Raw genomic sequence first — 7,501 nt, 5'->3', positions numbered from 1 at the left:
TAGGTCTCCTCGGAGCCTTCTCTTCTCCAGGCTGAACAGCCCCAACTCTCTCAGTCTGTGCTCATAGCAGAGGTGCTCCAGCCCTCTGCTCATCCTCTAATATTCTCTCCTCTGAACTCTCACAAAGGAATGGGAGCAGGCATTGCAGATCCAGCTGGCCAGTCAATGGAGTGTGAAACAAAAAAAACCCAAACCCAACAATAACAGAAAAAAAGGTTTTACCTTTCTGGTTTAAAGCAGAGCAGAGCTTTAAACTGCTGCACATAGCTGATGGGTATGGAAACAGCAAACCAGCACATATCCTGTGGAGCAGATGGCTGCAGATGAGTATTTCAGCCTCTCATCATTTTTACTCAAATGTTTCACACAGCTCTGTTGAGACACCTCAGGGGCTGCAGGATGTCCTCCCTCAGCAAAGTGTTGCTAGCTCCCAGGGAAGGGAAAGACAACACTTCAGCAAAAGCAACATCCTTAAGCCACTCTTTCCATTCAGAACACTACATGGACCCTGATAAAGGAATGGAGCTGAGGCAGAGTGAGAGAGGTTGGAGATGATAAGGTTTGGGGCAGGAATAGAGAATTAACCAGGTTGGAAAAGACCTTCAAGACCATCAGGTCCAACCTCTCACCCAACACCATCTGATCCCCAGCCTCGTTGCCCTTCTCTGGACACATTCAAGGGTCTCAGTATCCTTCTTAAACTGAGGGGCCCAGAACTGGAGACAGGACTCAAGGTTATGCAGGGGACATGGGTTTGGCCAAGAGACAACTCCAAACCTGTTGTGCTCGCTATCAAGCGTTGCACAGGACCTGTGAGTAAAAATGGAACAGGTTGGACTTGGTCTTCCAGGAAAGCAAAACAAACCAAAGAAACAACAAAACAAACCCAACCAAACCAAAGCAGAAATGCCCTCTCACTCTCCAGCCGTTCCATTGTCTTGCCATTACCTCTCTGTTTGCTCACAGCCTCTGAGGAACCCCTCTGATGCCCTCAGGACCACAGCCCACCTCTAGGCTGAGTGACTGAGAGCCCTGTTTAGTCTGGAGAAGAGAAAGCTGAGAAGGATCTGATCAGTGTCTATCAATATGTGAGGGGTGGGGGGCAAGTGGAGGGGGTCAAGCTCATTTTGGTGGTACACAGCAATAAGACAGGGAACAACAGGGTCTAGCTTGGACATAGAAGATTTGAGCTCACCATGAGGAGAAACTTCTTTGGTGTGAGGGTGGCAGAGCCCTGGAGCAGGCTGCCCAGAGAGGTTGTGGAGTCTCCTTCTCTGGAGCCTTTCCAACCCCACCTGGATGCATTCCTGTGGGGACTGCCCTGGGTGCTGCTGCTCTGGCAGGGGTTGGACTGGATGACCTCTGGAGGTCCCTTCCAACCTCTGATGTACTGTGATACTGTGACTGCTTAGTCATGGTGTATGGAAAGGAATTAGTGGAGAGAAAAGAGAGAGAGGGAGGTGCCAGGCATGTCTGTGCAAAAGGAAACTATAATCTGGAAGCCTCTCCTCTCAGTACAAGCTTGCAGTTTGGACTCCACCATCCTTTTAGATGTTCCTTGGCTGTAAAGCAGCACTGCACATCTAACTTCCCCTCTGGGGTGAGGCTGCATCCTTGGGGGGGACTCACACTGTGAGCGGAGGCAGAAACCTACCTCATGAAATGATCAAAACCCCAGCCTGGACCTGCAAAATATACAATTTAATGAGACATAATTAGAGAGCAAGGAACAGCAGCTTACACCTTCAGCTTGAAGTCTGCTGCTTGTCACCCTGTGTGTCTTTTATACCTCATCACAAATCACAGAAGCATTCAGGTTGGAACAGGCCCTCAGGATCACCAAGTCCAACCATGAGCCCTACTCTGCAAGGCTCACCCCTAAACCAGAGCCCCAAGCACCACATCCAAACCACCTTCAAACACAGCCAGGCTTGGGGACTCAGCCACCTCCCTGGGCAGCACATTCCAGTCCCTGACCACTCCTGCAGGGAAAAACTACTTCCTATAGTCCAGTCTAAACCTCCCTTGCTACAGCTTGAGGCCATTCCCTCTGGTTCTATCACTTATTAGCTGTGAGAAGGACCACCTCTTCACATCACAAATTCCCTGTCAGCAGTATTTATCCCAGTGCAGCTTCCTCACTCCTTTTAGCCTGAGTCACAACCAAGCTTTCTGCAGGGGGGATTTAAAACAGATACCAGGTCTACAAGTGTCTCATTTGCTCATTGTTTCCTTACTGTCCTCTCCAACAGCAGTGTTACAGTTCTGGTTTTACAGGAGATTGTGTTCTCCCTTCCCCTCTCTCCTGGGTGTGGAGTTGCTTGAGCTGCTGGTGTGTGAGGGTGGCTTTTCTGTCTCAGTCACAGCCTTTGCTGTAACACCAATCCCCCAGGATCCAGCACAAGTGTGCCATTTCCTCCTCTCAGGCCAGCACTTCACTATGGGCTTTCACACCTTGCAACTGGAAGCATTTGGGAGTTTCAGTAGGATAAATGGTTATGGAGTTTCAAGTCCCTTGCAGGTAGCACTGCTGTAGCACAGGGAACTTAACTCTTTCCATTTCACAGTACCACAGTGCACAGAGGTTGGAAGGGACCTCCAGAGGTCATCCACTCCAACCCCCCTGCCAGAGCAGCATCACCCAGGGCAGGCTGCACAGGAATGCATCCAGGGGGGCTTGGAAAGTCTCCAGAGAAGGAGACTCCACAACCTCTCTGGGCAGCCTGCTCCAGGGCTCTGCCACCCTCACACCAAAGAAGTTTCTCTTCATGTTGAGCTGAAACCTTCTCTGTTCAAGCTTGAACTCCTTGTTCCTTGTCTTATTAGTGTGCACAACTGAAAAGAGCTTGGTCCCCTCCACTTGCCCCCCACTCATCACATATTGATAGACATTGATCAGATCCCTCTCAGCCTTCTCTTCTCCAGACTAAACAGCCCCAGGGCTCTCAGTCTCTCTTCCCAGGGGAGATGCTCAAGTCCCCTAAGAATCCTTGTGGCTCTCTTGCACTCTCCAGCAGGTCACCTTGCTGCTTCTCATCCAGGGCAGGAAAGGTTGATCCCTGCCATGGTGAGGCTGGTGTTGGTCTCTTCTCCCAAGTAACCAGCAATAGGGTGGGAGGAAATGGGTTGAAATCCTTCCAGGAGAGGTTTAGGTTGGACATGAGGAAAAACCTCTTTAGTGAGAGAGTGGTGAGGGGTTGGACCAGGCTGCCCAGTGAGGTGGTGGAGTCCCCATCCCTGGAGGTGCTCAACAAGCTGTAGATGTGGAGCTTCAGGACATGGGTTAGTGGTGCTGGTAGTTGGGTTATGGTTGGCCTGGATGATCTCAAGGGTCTGTCCCAGCCTTTAGTGAGCCCATGACTCTCTAACCTTGAGCATTATGAAAGCTGCCTGACGAGCGCACGTGTGGTGCTCCTCGGGGATGTGCCTGCTGAACAGGAACACTGCTGTCAGCAAGGAGCCTGCCAGAAGACAGTCACACCACAGGCCAGGTGTCTCCAACCCTCCAGTGTCTGCAAGGCCATGAGAAACCCAGCAGCTGAGCTGCATCCCTAAGCTGGGAGGTGACAAGGAGAATTCGATTGGGTCCTTGGCGAGTCGTTTTCTGTAGATAACCAGGGGCTTCTCAAGGGGAACACGATGCAGCCTGGCTCAGGCATTGCCTCAGGACTTTGGGGTGCCTTTCTGCCTCCTGGTAGAGGAAGAAGCATCTCAGGTATTGCTTCAGGACTCTTGGTTACCTTTCTGCCTCCTGGTAGAGGAAGAAGCATCTCAGGCATTGCTTCAGGACTCTTGGTTGGTTTTCTGCCTCCTGTTAGAGGAAGAAGCATCTCTGTAATGTAGTCATGACAGCCATCAGCTACCAGGCAATATTTGAGCCCATTTAGCAAGCAAGCTATGTAGACTACCTTAGTGCCTCAGTAACAATGCAAATGCTGCAGGCCAAGGTTTCTCCTGCAGTGCATGGTTTGGAATTAATACTAATTAACAATAATACAAAATAACAGGATTTTTCCTGCTGCTTTGCTGAAGGATCACAATATCACAGGATGTTAGGTGTTGGAAGGGACCTCTGAAGATCATCCTGTCCTAGAACTGTAGAACAGTTTGGGTTGGAAGGGATCTTTAAAGGTCATCTAGGCCAACCCCACTGCAGTCAGCAGGGACATCCAACCCCCCTGGCAGAGGAGAATCTAGCACAGGTCACACAGGACTCTGTTCCCAGGCAGTCTAAAGGCTGTGGTTCACCTTTGTCCCCTCAGGGATGTCCATTTGCTTTCTGCTAGGGAAGCTGGATGGTCCTGGTTCTCCCTTGGTCAGGTTGAGAGCAAGGAGAGTGTGGATAACCTCTTCCAGATGATTCCTCACCTGCAGCTCAACACCACAGCCTACAGCCTTTCCTATTTTCTGTTCCTCACCCCCCTCCCCCCTCCCTGTGACCATCAACACAACAACAGGCACTGCAGTACACAAACTCTTCTGCCACAGTGGAAACATCTGCAGCCTGCAGAAATGCTCCTGCAGAACTGTCACTTGGGGGAACTGCTCCTCCTTTCATGAGAAACCTCTCCTTGAAAGCCCTCAGAGGGGCCAGAGAGGGAGAGGATGCTGGGTTTGTCACTGGCTCTGTGTTGTTTTTCAGGGATTTTGCAGAAGAATGCTGTGTCTGATTCTTTTTTGGGTGGATTGTCAAAACGAAGCCAGATGGCAGTGGATTAAGTGTAATGCTGCTTTGTTGTTCTTGGGTTCACCACTCTGCTTCCCCTCCAGCAAGGGAGCCCTCCCCATGCAACAGCCACAGCCCCATCTGCCCCTGGCCACTCAGTGCCCCTTCCCATGGGCTCCCCAGAACTCTGCCCTGGAGGGGGAGGAGAGAGGAAGCTTCACTTTGATGAGGATTGCTGACTGGAAACAGCTTCCTGGACGTTTCTCATGCCTAGGTTCCTCACCAGCAGCCTGTTTGCGGTGCTCCCTGCCCCATGTGGTGTTTTGCAGCTAGAGGAACGGCTTTGCTTGCTGAAGTGAAGCTGCTGGGTGAGCAGCAGAGCCAGTGGAGCCTGGTTTCTTACAGCTCTGTGTCTGGTAGCAGGATTTCCTGATGTTTAGAAAGGCCTGAGTTCAGTTGAAGCGTTTCCCTTGAGGCACTCAAGTATTCCAAGCCTGTTGTTGATCCTTTGGTGTCTAATAAGGGATGTATTTTATGCCTCAGCCTTCCTCTCCCTCTGAATGCTTTCCTCTCTCATCACTCTGCCACCTTTTCTTTGCCTTTATGGGCACACAGTGTCTTTGTTACTCTCTGCCAAAGGCAGGGTTCTGGGCTCTGAAGATCCAGAAGGGAGGCAGGCAGGTACAGATGGGGGGAGGTGTGATTGCCTCAGCTTTGTTTCCCTGGGAAATTGGCTGAGGAATAAATTATTAATTAGGCAGAAGGGGAGTTTAAAGCTGTGAGGCTAAGTGTTCTCTGCTTTCTTAATTAAAAGGAGACAGGGATAGTTTTTTTTCTATACCCTCTCCCCTTAGAGCTTTTGATAGTTGAGTGCTGTCCTGTCACTCACCCAGAGCCTTGCTAGGGTTGCTCAGGTTCCACTTTTGGGGCTCAGCACCTACACAACAGTGCTCATCCCCCCAGCATATGAGCAGAGGGCTGGAGCTGCTCTGCTCTGAGGACAGACTGAGGGAGTTGGGGTTGTGCAGGCTGGAGAGGAGAAGGATCCCAGGAGACCTTCTGGTGGCCTTCCAGTATCTGAAGGAGGCTCCAAGAAAGCTGGGAAGGGACTTTTGAGGGTGTCAGGGAGGGATAGGACTGGGGGGGATGGAGCAAAACTAGAAATAGGGAGATTGAGATTGGATGTTAGGAAGAAGTTGTTCCCCATGAGGGTGGTGAGAGCCTGGCACAGGCTGCCCAGGGAGGTGGTGGCAGCCTCATCCCTGGAGGTGTTTGCAGCCAGGCTGGATGTGGCTGTGAGCAACCTGCTGTGGTGTGAGGTGTCCCTGCCCATGGCAGGGGGGTTGGACCTGGCTGCGCCTTGAGGTCCCTTCCAGTCCTGACAATTCCATGACTCCATGAAACCACCAGCTAAGGGTGCTGTATAGTTTTCCTTCAGTATCTCTTCAACTATGAGCCTAATGACATCCATTTAATTTACTCCTCTGTGATCTCTTGCTGCAGTTTTAATTGAAACCAGCACATTTTACTCTGTCTCAAATCTACACTTCTCCAAATAGACCAGAAAAGCTCTGCTCTGATTTTGTTGTAATGCCTTTGGCCTTTGGAAAGCATTCTGACAAAAGACCTTGATAATAGAGGAGAAACCACAAGCCAAGTCAGCACTGCTGCTTTGCTGTGCTCTGCCCTCCTCTTCCCTAGGACAGCTTCTTAGCTGCTCAGAAATGTCTTTGACACTCAGCTGCGCTTCACAACTGCTCAGAGCTTCTTAGCCTTCTTCAGCAAGTCACAATCCCCTGTCTCTGCCGAGTGTCAATCTTCCCAGCGTGACCTTCAGGTCGTGCACCCAGCCCATGGGATGCCTGAGTTGTTCTGGATTTCCTTCTGCAGAGCTGATCTCCTGATGTCAGCTGCTTTGCTTGCAAATTCTTTGATGTGCAGACTGTCTGCGTGGCTTCCACGGCACACACTCTACCCTGGCTGTGTTTAGCAAGAGAGGCTAGGGGAGGAGAGAGGCTCCAATTAGGGTAATGTTTGCTTTTATATTACATGTTGTTGTGGAGTAGAATGTAGATAGCCCTGAGCTAGTGACTCCCTCCGAAACAAAGCAGGTCAGGAGGATTTTACAGGGACCAGCTCTTAGCAAGATGCTCAGGCTGGAGGTTTCTAATCTCCCGTTCAGTGACTTTAAAGATAACTTTTGGTTTTCCTGATTCTTGAGCTGATACCATGGTGATGTAAAGGAGATGTCTCTCAAAGGATTTGTGTCCTAATGCTCAGTTTGCAACCTCCACATTTCACCTTCTGCCTTGGTGGTCCAGCGGGGGTGGCCTCAGCATCAGTCCCGAGCGTACTTTCATCTCCTTTGAGCCACACTGCAGAGTCTGGGAGGTATAAATTAGACATGTTCAAGTATTCCACTAATGTGCTTCAGCTGGTGAGAGCCTGGCACAGGTTGCCCAGGGAGGTGGTGGCAGCCTCATCCCTGGAGGTGTTTGCAGCCAGGCTGGATGTGGCTGTGAGCAACCTGCTGTGGTGTGAGGTGTCCCTGCCCATGGCAGGGGCTTGGGACTGGCTGAGCCTGGAGGTCCCTTCCAGCCCTGAGAGGTCTGTGATTCTCTTTTAAGCAGAAATTCCACTTGTTTTCTCTTAAGCAGAAGTGAGTTTGGATGTGCTTTGGGGTTGGTTTTATCCTCAGTGGTTTTCATTGATGGTGTGAGCTTCTCCCCCTCCAAGTCTTCCCCTGTTTTCTCTTTACTGTCTCCTGTTGCAGTATTCCCTTTGGAAGGGCTTTTACAGAGGATTATTTTTTTTTTTTACACATGTTAAAAGCTT

This window comes from Melanerpes formicivorus, unplaced genomic scaffold, assembly GCF_026170545.1.
Source record: "Melanerpes formicivorus ecotype bairdi unplaced genomic scaffold, bMelFor1.0.p_v2 SCAF_4, whole genome shotgun sequence".
Classification (NCBI taxonomy): Eukaryota; Metazoa; Chordata; class Aves; order Piciformes; family Picidae; genus Melanerpes; species Melanerpes formicivorus.
This window is presented reverse-complemented; position numbering follows the sequence as displayed.